General features: G+C 46.7%; 1 protein-coding gene across 3 annotated transcripts in view; it reads left to right on the plus strand.

The window, feature by feature from the left end:
• IKZF3 (IKAROS family zinc finger 3) overlaps positions 1-12,484 on the plus strand; it is an 85,793-nt gene that overhangs the window by 61,046 nt on the left and 12,263 nt on the right. The window lies entirely within an intron of this gene.

Raw genomic sequence — 12,484 nt, forward strand, 5'->3', positions numbered from 1 at the left:
CCATTGTTGCTGCTGCTCCAGCCTAATGGGTCTCTCAAGGGGGAAACGTGGAAGGGATTTTGCAGACAGCAAAAAGCGTTGGTAAAAGACTAGCAAAATTTCCCAGCAGGATCGGGTGGGGGTAAGGGGAGCCCTTCGTATCCTTGCTTCTGAACCTTCCTTAGGAGTTGCTCTTGCCTCTGTTGAGAACTGGCAGAAGGAAGCCACTGTTGCCTTGTGATAGGAAACCCTCCATGGAAGCTGAAAACGCCATTGCCTTACCTTGGAGGGCCGTGAATGTGCCTCTGCATTAACATTGCTGCTTCTGACTACTCGTCGCTCATGGCTGTCGCTCTGAAGACAGCACGCTGGCGTGTTTCTGCTTCGAAAATAGGTCTCTGCACTTGTTCTGGAGTTCTTTCATTCCAGTCAAAGAATTAACGGGAACCTGCTGTCATTCCGAGTGTGTTTGTTTTCAAAAAGTGTTATCTACAGTGTAAAGTGATGGATTTATTTTTTAATACAAAGTGCTTTTTTCAGTACCCGTGGCTCTGTATGTTTTGGTTTCTTTTTCCACCGAGGTAATAAAGGGGGAGGCACCACATGGTTTGGAGCACGTCTTCCTGAACCGGAAGATGCAATCGGTGTACAAAAGTCACTTGAGATGCTTCGAAGCGGAGACAACTTAGCAGCACCGTTGCACTGTCCCAAGGAGGCACGGCACAGGGAGAGCAGTGTGTGGGCACACTCACACGCCACAGCCCAGTGGAGGAGAGGGGCAGCAACGCTGCCACAGACTCTCCTTTCTGCCTGACCTGGGAGTGGAGCTATAGCTCAGGCTTCCTCAAACTCTGCCCCCCAGATGTTTTGAGACTACAATTCCCATCATCCTTGACTACTGGTCCTACTAGCTAGGGATCATGGGAGTTGTAGGCCAAAAACATCTGGAGGGCTGAGTTTGAGGAAGCCTGCTATAGCTGCATGCTGGAGCCAGGCTCCAATGAGGGAGCCTGTTATGGGGGCAGCTGGTCACACCCATTCCCAAAAAATGCACCTGGGGCCACCCCCATCCCTGCTGTGCCACTGCTTCCCAGAGCCATTGCAGCTGTTTCCATGGGCCCCGTCTGCTGGCAGGGAGCACCAGGACATTCCATAATCAAGTCAGAAGCCATTGCAGCTTTAGGAATTCCAGGACCATCCCATCAAAATTGGGGCAATTGGAGGGTATGAAGTATTGAAATTGGGATCATGTGTAACTGCCCTGCAAGCATCCTGAGCACAAACAATGATGAATGAGCATTAAGAAGCGTTGCAGCAGAGAGCCTGGCTAGAGTGGTTAGTTAGTGTTCTATGCAGGTTCCCTGGCCTCATCAGAAATAAGGTTAGTTTAACTGCTAACTCAGCTTGTAGTGAGTTTCTGTGAGCAGCTGAAGACAACTACCCCCCCCCCTCCTGCCACTTCGTGTCTTCTCGCCATCCTTGAGAATTTGCCTTGCAGCCTTTTCTCTCTCTTCCTCTTCCAGCCACCTTGGCCCAAGCTGCACCTTAAGGCCACCCACACACATTTTCCCACTTCGAGTGAGCACGCAACCACCGAAAAGGTGAGAAGTTAAGACCTATGGGTATCGTCTAACATTCTTTAAAGAGGTTTTCACAGCCCTTAGAAGACACTTTCCTGTATGTTTGCAAGGTGAGGGAGGAGGGAGGATTCCGGCAGACACACCATTCTGTGTTTTCCAGAGGCTGCAGTTTTCTTTTTTGGTAGACACAATGACATCAGTTATTTTAATCCTAGAGTCCTTAGGCCGGAGACAGGCAAGCAAAGGAAGTTATGGGTGGAATGTCAAAAACATTACTGGAAGGCTCATAATTCAGTGGGTTAGAGAGAAAATGTTTCTCAGGCAGAAGGCCCCAGAACCTCCATCTTGAAAGGATTTGGGGGAGAACGGCCACTTAACACCTCACCAAAAGAGGGCCTGGATATTACATGACATTTGCATCTGCCAAGTTATATAGGTGCAAATTTAGAAATATTTTAATATACTTAACTACAAGTTGAATAGGAACATGGTGTATGCCACCACAGTGGGGAAGACTCTGGCCAGCAGACCCATGGGTCTGCAGTCTTATCTGTGGATAGGCAGCTTCAAAGTCCCTGGTCTCCCTTCACCGGGTTAGCAGTTTTTTAAATTGGACTTGCCCTTCAAAGAGAGAACTGTCCTCTGCCATGTAGGACACACGGCCACCCTACTTGGGTAGGTAGGCGCCCTGGGAAAATTTGCTAAAGTTGACTTTGGGGAACTAATGCCAGACAGTGTATAATCAGTTTCCCCTTCCCTAATCAGGGGGCTTTTGCCTGAGCACCTGGGGTCCAGGGCTTTTGCCTGAGCACCTGGACACTTGAAGTGCAGACAGAAGGAATGGCAAACATGTCTGTAAAGGGTAAAGGGACCCCTGACCATTAGGTCCAGTCGTGACCAACTCTGGGGTTGCGGCGCTCACCTCACTTTATTGGCTGAGGGAGCCGGCATACAGCTTCCGGGTCATGTGGCCAGCATGACTAAGCCGCTTCTGGCGAACCAGAGCAGCGCACGGAAATGCCGTTTACCTTCCCGCCGGAGCGGTACCTATTTATCTACTAGCACTTTGACGTGCTTTCGAACTGCTAGGTTGGCAGGAGCAGGGACCGAACAACGGGAGCTCACCCCATCGTGGGGATTCAAACTGCCGACTTTCTGATTGGCAAGTCCTAGGCTCTGTCGTTTAACCCACAGCGCCACTCTGTACTCTTGCTCTAATGGCACCCCTTGTCCTCCACAACCTGGTGCCCTCCATAAGTTGCTGGACTCCAATTCCCATCAGCTCCAACAATGGGATGATGCTCCCAAAGGATGATGGGAGTTGTAGTGCAGCAGCGTATGGAGGGCACCATTTCTGTGAGTTTCCTGGAACTGTGCACTATTGCATTTCCATCCTGCCCCTTATCCACAGAGTGAAGGAGCCTTTCTCATTTCTTCTTCACAAATCATGACGGGCGCTTGCTTTGCAGTTGACTACCTCCTCCTCCTCCACTTCTCCTCCTCCTCCTCCTCCACCGCAGTAACAGGAAGAACACCTGCCGGATCCACACTTCAGAAGTGTTCCCATCAAAGACCCAAAAAGGTGCAGCCAGCCCTGACTCTGTGGTTTCTGAGAATTTGAATAAAACTTTCCTCTCTTCAGAAATGTAGGGAGTGCAGGAGGAGGCAAGCAATCTGAAAAGAGCGCCCAAGGACAGAGGCAAGAGGAGCGAGGAGGAACAACCTTGCTCGGGTTCAGCTTTGAAAGGCTCAGTAGGCTGCTAGTGCAATGCATCTACTAAAAAACAAACAAACCCAGGCCCTACTGAGTTCAGTGGGATGTAAGGGTGGCTAGGATAGGAGCCCTAAGGTCACGCCTGAGTCTCCAGTTGGAATCAGTGGGTCTTAAAAATTCAGAGGAACATAGAAACCTACCTTTGCACCAAGTCAGACCATTGTTCTATCCAAGTCAATATGACCTGCACTGACTGGCAGCGGCACTACATAGTTTCAAACAGGAGCAATTCCAGGTTTCAGCTGGAGAAGCCGGGGATTGAACCTGCAACCTTCTGCCTGCAAAGCAGACGCTCTACCACTGAGCAACAGCCCATGCCCTAAATGTACATGCTTTTACCAAATCCTATACCCCTTTAGTTCACAGTCACACCCTCACTGTCTATGCAGGGTTGCTCTTTGGTAGGAAAGAAAAATTATTTCAAGCATTACCCCTGTGTGAATGACCACAATCTCCATGATGGGGAACTGGATATGGTGTAACCCAGGCATCCCCAAACTCGGCCCTCCATATGTTTTGGGACTACAATTCCCATCATGGCTGGCCACTGGTCCTGTTAGCTAGGGATGATGGGAGCTGTAGTCCCAAAATATCTGGAGGGCCAAGTTTGGGGGTGCCTGGTGTAGCCTCAGCACCCAAGCATCAGTAGATAAACCCTCATGTTTATGGCCTCTCTCTCTGACCTCATGCATGCCAAATTTCAGTGCTGCACACGGCACTGCTGAAATTGGAGAGCCCAAAGTCCTTCACTGGGTGGAGGAAGAACCTCGCGGCCTTGGTGAGTAGCCAGCAGGAGCCTTATTCCCCATGATTCTCTTTTAAATCCACCCAAGACAGTTGGCACCGCCCACACTTTGTGAGCACTCATCCCTACATGCAGGGAAGCTCTGCTGGATGACCCACAGCAACCCTGCTCGCTGCCACCCAAACACTGCAGAGCCGTTTTGCCTTGCAAGTTCACAGCCTGGATGCTGTGAGAGAGCAGAGCAAGCTGTTGCTTCACAGAGTTTCCCTGCAAGCCCTGAGAGAGATGGGTTCGCTGCCTTCTCCTCCTCCTCCTCCCTGACCACAACAGAGAGTGGGGTGAGGCTGTGGCGTGAGCCTGGCTGTGTGCTCAGGTGGTGCCTCTCCGTCTTCTCTCTCACTTCCTCACAAACGCCTACAGGGCATCCAAGGCCAGGGGCAATGGCCTCCAGCTGCTTGTCATCCTCTGTGTGTGCCTCCCTTGCTCTCCTGCAGCTACAGGATCCATGCTGCGACCATTTTCCACGGAGGGAGGCTCACACCAGAGCCAGCAGCAATTAGGAGGATGCTACAGGCTGTGGGCTTGTTAAACTGCTTCCTCCAGGCTCCTGTACCCCTGCAAAGCTCCATGGTGTGCAACATGCAAAAGTGTTTGAGGATGGGCTGTAGATCAGGGGCAGGGTTGCATCAGCCTTGCATGCACAAGGTCGTGGGTTCAATCCCCAGCCCTGTCCGAAACCCAGGAGAACTGCTGCCAGCTCCAGCTCATCCATAGCTCCTCTGGTTCCCTGTCTAGAAAGAATACCTCATCCAAGGGGTATTCTGTTTGTTGTACCGCCTTCCCCTCAGGAAAACTCCCTCTTTGCTGCTGAATCAGAGCAAATGTCAATCTGCAGGAAACCCACTTGACATTTGCTCCTATTCAACAGTAAAGAACGGGATTTCCTGGGGGAACATGACAGGGCAAAGGGAAAAGTGGACAAGCCCTCAGAGTATACAATGCAGCCTATGTTTTCTAGTGTAGGTTTGAACCCTGGGTTTGAACTAGGGACCCCACTGTAGGGATGGAGGAATCGATCACAGTTTTATTTTCTCTCCGTTTCTCGTTTTTCTTTTTTTTTTTTTTTAATTAATATTTATTAAAGTTTCAGAAAAAATAAAATCACATTAGTAAACAAGAAAATTTTCACAAAAACAGAGAAAAATACACCATACAAAATACAAAATACAAAATAGAAAAAAGTAAAAAAGGGGGGGGGGGAAAACAGTTAAAAATAGTTCCGTCTTTTTGTAACCTCTTTTACATTCACTTGTTTCCCGGACTTCCTCATACCTCCCTCTTTTGTATTCCAATTCAGTTTGTAAGCTCAGCAATTTCTTTCCCTCCTTTTTAATTCCAATCCTAAATCTTAATATATTATGACATTAGATTTTTACCTATTTAAAAACCAATTTTTCCATTTCTCTAAACCTTTTTGATCCTAATCCTTAATCTTGATATATTTCTAGCTTTAAAACCTGTACAGCTAGAAGCCACTTAACTTCAATCCAACATCCCTCTAACATTCATTAATTTTGCAATGTTTCTGTAAATAATCTTTAAATTTCTTCCAATCTTCTTCCACCGACTCTTCTCCCTGGTCACGGATTCTGCCAGTCATTTCCGCCAATTCCATGTAGTCCATCATTTTCATCTGCCATTCCTCCAGTGTGGGTAGCTCTTGTGTCTTCCAATACTTTGCGATGAGTATTCTTGCTGCTGTTGTAGCATACATAAAGAAAGTTCCGTTTCTCGTTTTTCAAATCTGAGGTTCCGTTCTCCACATCAGCTTGCTTAAGAAAAGAATAAAAGTCCTCAATAACATTCTGTTGTTCATTTCTCCTAATATACGCCATTTCGTATATCGTTTTGCCTGATGGGAAAACACTTTGTCATTTGTGTGCGCTATTTCCACTAATATATGCATTTATATGCGCCCTCCGCTTAGCACATGCATTTTGGTAAGCATTACTTGGTTGGAGAACAGCACTGCGTGAAGTTGGTTGCGTTTCAGTTCACATCGCGCTCTGGAAAGTATGAATTAGGTAGGTTCACCTTTAAATGTCTCTCAGCCCGGCCTATACCACCATTTGTGCAACGTGAGCTGTTTTACTTAGGGCTCATCCAGATGTCTGTGACTCAGTGCTGAGCCTGGGGGAAAAAGTCAAATAAACATAAGCAAGAGAGTTGTGCTGGATCAGGCCCAGAGCCAATCTGGTTCATCAGTCTGTTCTCGCAGCAGCCCACAACGCTCCATGAGGTGATTAAGTGCTGTCTGCGGCTGTGCCTCACTGCTGAGGCCGCTCTGTGGGATTTTGTAGACATGCCACAGTTGAATGGGGGCATGTTTGCCCTCCACCCCCCACCCCAATGAGGTTTGAACTCCCATCTCCTGTCTCCCAATCAGTGCCAGATTTACGTAGAAGCTAAACAAGCTATAGCTTAGGGCCCCACTCTCCTGGGGGCCCCAAAAAAATTAAAGGAAAAAAACCTGTATGTACAGTTCAACAATATAAGATAAAAAACAAATAAAATGGCTTTAGATACCTAACCTATTAGGTCCATAAATTACCATATAGCATATATTCAACGCAAAAAAGGTGACAATTTGTTGTTGACAAAGGACTGCTGGACATATAAAGGGCCCCATTACCTTCAGTAGCTTAGGGCCTCATCAAACCTAAATCTGCCCCTGCTCCCAATCCCATGTCCTGTTTGGTGAGGCTGCTGTCGGTGTTTATCTTTGGCTTCCCTTGGCTTACAGGCGAAAAGGTCTTTGCCTCCTTGGGTAGGTCTTCAATCTTTGTCCCAGGAAAACAGTGTGCGCTTTGCCCAGTCCTCCTGCTCAGGGAGTTATGTGGGTCCTGTGTTACATGGAGAGTCCATAACTTCCTGAGGAAGATCATTCCACTGCCATACAGCTCTTACTGTCAAAAAGGTTTCTCTGGTGTTTGGTTGGAATCTCCTTTCTTGGAACTTGAAGCAGGAGAAAATAAGCTTGCTCCCTTTCTCATGTGACAGCCCATCAGATATTTGAAAATAGCTGCCCGATTTCCTCTCAGTCACCTATTTTCCAGGCTAAGCAGATCCTTCAATTATTCCTCATAAGGCCTGGTTTCCAGACCCTTGATCATCTTGGTTGCTCTCCTCTCCACGCACTCCAGCTTGTCAATATCCCACTTAAATTGTGGTATCCAGAATTGGAGGCAGTATTCCAGGTGTGGTCTGACTAAGGCAGAATAGAGTGGTACTAATACTTCACTCTCCTTCCTTCCTTTTTGTGTTGGACTCCAAAACACTGCCACTACTACCACCACCACTACTACTACTACTACTACTACCACCACCATCAGCATCATCATTGTTATTATTTCTTCTGAGGAGCTCAAAGTGGCATACAGCCTTCTCCCTCTTCCTTTTTTATCCTCAAAACAACCCTGTGAGGTAGGCTTAGGCTAAGAGATGGTGACTGACCCAAGGCCACCCACTGAGCTTCATGGCCAAGTGAGGTTCAAGCCCCAGTACCTTAAGCACTATACCCCACTGGTTTCTGAGGAACATGACAGGGGTTTGTGTGGTCACTGAATCCCTGCCTGTATGGACACCAGGGGTCTCGTTGTAGCAGGGGTTGCTGCTGCCCGTGCTGCTTGGACTGGTAGACAGGGGGCACTGTGGCACCATGGTGTGTGTGCTGTGATGTCATAACATTATACACTCATTGGCTCCCCCTGTGTAGAGGCAGCATGTGGGTGTCTTTGCTAGCACAGCCCCAGACTGGTGGTATTTTTACACCAGTTTGTCTGTGTGTGTCCCCCAGGCTGAGAATGTGTAGCAAGGGTGTTCTGGGAAATGATATATAATGAATTGAAAAAGGTATTTAAATATACCTTCTTGAAGAAACCAGAGGCCTTCCTCCTGGGCATAGTCGGCCAATTGGTGTTAAAGAGGGACAGAACTTTCTTTATGTATGCCACAACAGCAGCAAGAATTCTTATTCCAAAGTACTGGAAGACACAAGATCTACCCACTCTGGAAGAATGGCAGATGAAGCTGATGGACTATATGGAACTGGCGGAAATGACTGGCAGAATCCGAGACCAGGGAGAAGAGTCGGTGGAAGAAGATTGGAAGAAATTCAAAGATTATCTACAGAAATATTGTAAAATCAATGAATGTTAGAATGATGTTCGATAAAAACTAAGTGGTTCTTAGCTGAAATGTTACAAGGGAAGATGAAAAAAGGGTTTACTATGTAATATGTAAAAATCTAAAAGTACAATATCTTTATGATTATTGATTAGGATATTTAAAAGAGGGGAGGGAACTGCTGAACAGAATATGTGAACTGGAATACAAAAAAGGGAGGTGTGAGGAGGTCGAGGAAACAAGTAAATGAAGGATAAGACATAGAAAGACTAATTTGTTTGTTTACCTGGTTTTATTTTGTACTCTGTATTTTTCCATTTTTATATCTTTTTCTTTTTTTTAATCTGCTTTTTTTTTCTTTTTTCGCTCATTTTTGTAACATGTTGAAATTTTAATAAATATCTTTAAAAAAAAAAAAAAAAAGAGAATGTGTAGCAAGGGTGGCCAACGTAGTGCCCTCCAGATTGGAAGGGACTTCCTGCCATCCTGATATTTGGCCATGCTGTTTGGGGCTTATGGGAAGTGGCCATGCCACAGCATATCTCATGTCCCAGCCTAATGGGAATCTAGGATTGCTCTGCCCATCTTCATAATCCCACAAATAGTGGTGATTTGTCAGAGGAAAAACAAGGCTGACTGTGGTCCATACAGATGAACTCCTCAGTCAGTAGAGCACGAGACTCTTAATATCAGGGTTGTGGGTTTGAGCCCCATGTTGGGCCAAAGTTTCCTGTGTTTCAGAGAGTGGGAGTCGTGGTCCCTTCCAGTTCTGTGATTTACGTAAAACAAGCCTGGTTCTGGGAAACGGCTACCTTTTCCTAAAAACACCATTTCAAAGAAATCGGCCCCTCCATTATCATCACCAATTATCTCCTTGAAAACCTCTCTTGTATTTATTTAGACTGAAGGTTCCCTTCGCCTTACAAGCCGCAACCTTTGCTCCCTCCCTCTGTGTTGTATCTGCTTTTTCAGTCCACGCAGTCATCAGAATTAGGCGCTGTTCAGTCATTTCTTTACAGTTTAAACCCCAAGTGGCTAAAAATACCGCGTCAGGGTCTAATAAGCACAGCTCGCTGGAGATATTTCTGTCTGGGACTGGGAACTGAAACCCCTAAGGCTGGTCATGGGCTGTCTACCTCAGGATCATGTGACTCAACCAGCACGATGAGAGCACATGGCCACCCCCAATGTCACCCGCTTCTGCCTATGGGACCAAGGGCACAAATGAGTAAAGGGGAGCTTCCAGGTATTCAATCTACAAGTAGAAGTCCAGAAGATGTGGAGCAAAAACAAAACAAAAACCTTCTGATTTCTTCTTCCTCCTTCTCCTCCTTTTCCCCCCTCTTATGTGCTCTGCAAGAGTTCTATGTCAAATGATCGAATCAGCGTCATCATAATCAAATCCGCTCTTATCATTTTGCAGAATAGGTCTCTTGGCAAAAAGTCAAGAAGAGAAATACTTGCATGGGCCGCTAGGTGTCATCTCTCTCTCACACAGAGACATTATAATCAGCAATCAGGGCAACTGATAATCTAGAAGCAAAGGTTCTCAGGTTTGAGTTTCCAGGAGAATTGATTTATCTTGCAGAAGTCTGGTCCTCATGTACCCAATGACCCACCACTGGGGTTTCCTTCTACTTCCAGAGTTCCTGTTATCACTAAACTATTACAGCTGCTCTGTGTGCATTGTGTATGGAAATTCACTCAGACTGCTACATACCAACTAGAGAAGCACTTATTTGTTTGTTCCTGAATAATAATAATAGTAGTAATAGTAATAGTAATAATAATTTTATTTGTACCTTGCCCATCTGACTGGGGGCCCCAAGAAATATAAACACATAATTAAATATCAAACATTAAAAACTCCCATATACAGGGCTTCCTTCAGATGTCTTCTAAAAGTTGTATAGTTCTTTATTTCCTTGACATCTGATGGGCGGGTGCCACCACCGAGAAGGCCCTCTGCTTGGTTCCCTGTAACTTTACTTCTCACAATTAGGAAACTGCCAGAAGACCCTCAGAGCTGGACCTCAGCATCTGGGCAGAACGATGGGGGTGGAGATGCTCCTTCAGGTATACTGGGCCGAGGCCGTTTAGGGCTTTAAAGGTCAGCACCAACACTTTGAATTGTGCTCGGAAACATACTGATATGTTTACGTTGTTCCTTTTTATTATTTCCAGAAAGTATTCTTCATTCGACTTCTGCTACTACATATTTTGAGGGCTGTTTGAGGGTGATTAGGGAAAGAGGGCAAGGAGAGAGATTGAGGAGAAACGGGCAGCACACAAGGGCAACCTTGCCATGGTTTTGCATTGTGTTTGTGTGCGATTTAAAAACTGTTAGGAGCAACAACAACCAGAAAACAACCAAAAAGTAAACCTTGATTCAGGACTCTCAAATGCTAAAGGATAAAGAACGGGTGGTACCATGAGGTAAGACTTTGAGGCAGGAGGCCAGAGCCCCACTCAGCAGAATGACAGGAAGATGACAGTTGGCTTGCCAAATTTTGAAGAAGGCAGTGATGACGGGTGCCCATTGCAACTGGTAGGTAAGAAGGCAGAGAGACTGACGGAAGGTGGATCTGGAACTGGTGACAGGAATCGCCAATCCCTGACTGGGTGCAAATAAGAAAGCAGGCAGGTGGGGGTTGGGGGGCTGGCTGAGGATGGGCTTGAGGTTGGTGGGGCAAGCTCCCATTGTCCTAATGGCCCTGTGTGTGTTGGAAGTCATATGACTATTTAAAGAGCCCTCCCATCAGACCATGAAGACCAGAGACTGAAGTTACTCCACTGTGGTACCATGGAGAGTGTACTGTGGATAGGGATACACAAATATGTCACTTTTGGTTTCAGTTCCCTATAAATCATAAACTGATGAGGAAAAGGGAGAGAACCGAACCTTAGAGTGGAAAACATGAGAATCCGAAATGGACAAAATTTACCCATCCCTACTCTCCACAGGATTCACAAACGGACTCTTCCTTAGGCTGGTTTCTTCCCAACTGCCAAGGTGTGTGCCAAGCACCTCTGTGAGCTCAAAAAGGGATGGATCTGGGTGGGTACACACATACACACAGGGGTCCCCTGCCTCAACACCACAGCGGATCCTAGCCAGAGAATTTGGGTAGTGATGAGAGAGATAGCCCCAACATGCTGGCACACACAGAACCAGAATGGATAGCCAGTGGCCATTTGTGCCACAGGTGCATCTTCTCTTTGCAGCGGCAAAAACTTGTAAAGGTTGAGATGGAGAGGGGAGGAGCGCCTTCCGATTGTGTTATTGCTGCTTTTGGATGGTAGAGTCAATCACTTGGGGCTTCACTCTTTTGCAGACCCTCCAAGTGCCCCTATTTTCCAGGGACGTCCCTTATTTAGAGAAGCCATCCTGGTTTCTGATTTGATCCCAGGATGTCCCGCTTTTCCTTAGGATGTCCCTATTTTCATTGGAGAAATGTTGGAGGGTGTGGAATTATCTGACCCCCGAGCTGTCTGAAGGCAATCCTGTATTAGGGAAGGGTTTTTTAAAAAACATTTACTGTTTTATTATGTTTTTATATATGTTGGAAGTTGCCCAGAGTGGCTGGAGCAACCCAGTAAGGTGTGTGGGGTATAAATAGTAAAATTATCCCATTTTGGAATGGGAGGCCCCTATTTTCATGTTGGAGGGCATGTCTTTCAGAGATGTAATAAATTGGTTTCTTCCTGCAGCACCTCCGTGGTCCCTTCCTTCTCTCCCCAACCACCTTTCTGTTCCTCCCAAGCAGGAGTGGTTGTGGGAGGTCAAATGCCGGCCTCCAGACCCCTGCATCTGATCATCACCCCAGGCCACGCCCCTTCCCTAGGCCACACCCCCTCACCAGCCCTGCTTCTTTGTGCCATCCTCGAGTGTTTTTGCCTGGCTGAAATGTGTCATTGAACTCTCTTGCTTCCCAGCAAGAGAAGGTAAGAGAGGGATGCCTGAGCGCATGTAGAAACTAGCCTCCTCTACGAAGGTAAAATTCACATCTGTGGGAGGTGTGTGAATTATGCTTTTCCAGTCCACACAGGGTAGGCTATTTCTTTTCTTCTTCTTTTTACTGCTATCACATTTACCACAAACAAACAAAAAGAGCAGCAAGGAAACCTCTTTTTTTGTTGCTATTGCTAATTGCAGCAAGGAGGGGGCGGGGAGAGAGGATTTTTGTCAGAATCACGCCAGGGGAGGGGAGGGTTAAACCT

This window comes from Podarcis pityusensis (assembly GCF_964106645.2).
Source record: "Podarcis pityusensis genome assembly, chromosome: 13".
Taxonomy (NCBI): domain Eukaryota; kingdom Metazoa; phylum Chordata; class Lepidosauria; order Squamata; family Lacertidae; genus Podarcis; species Podarcis pityusensis.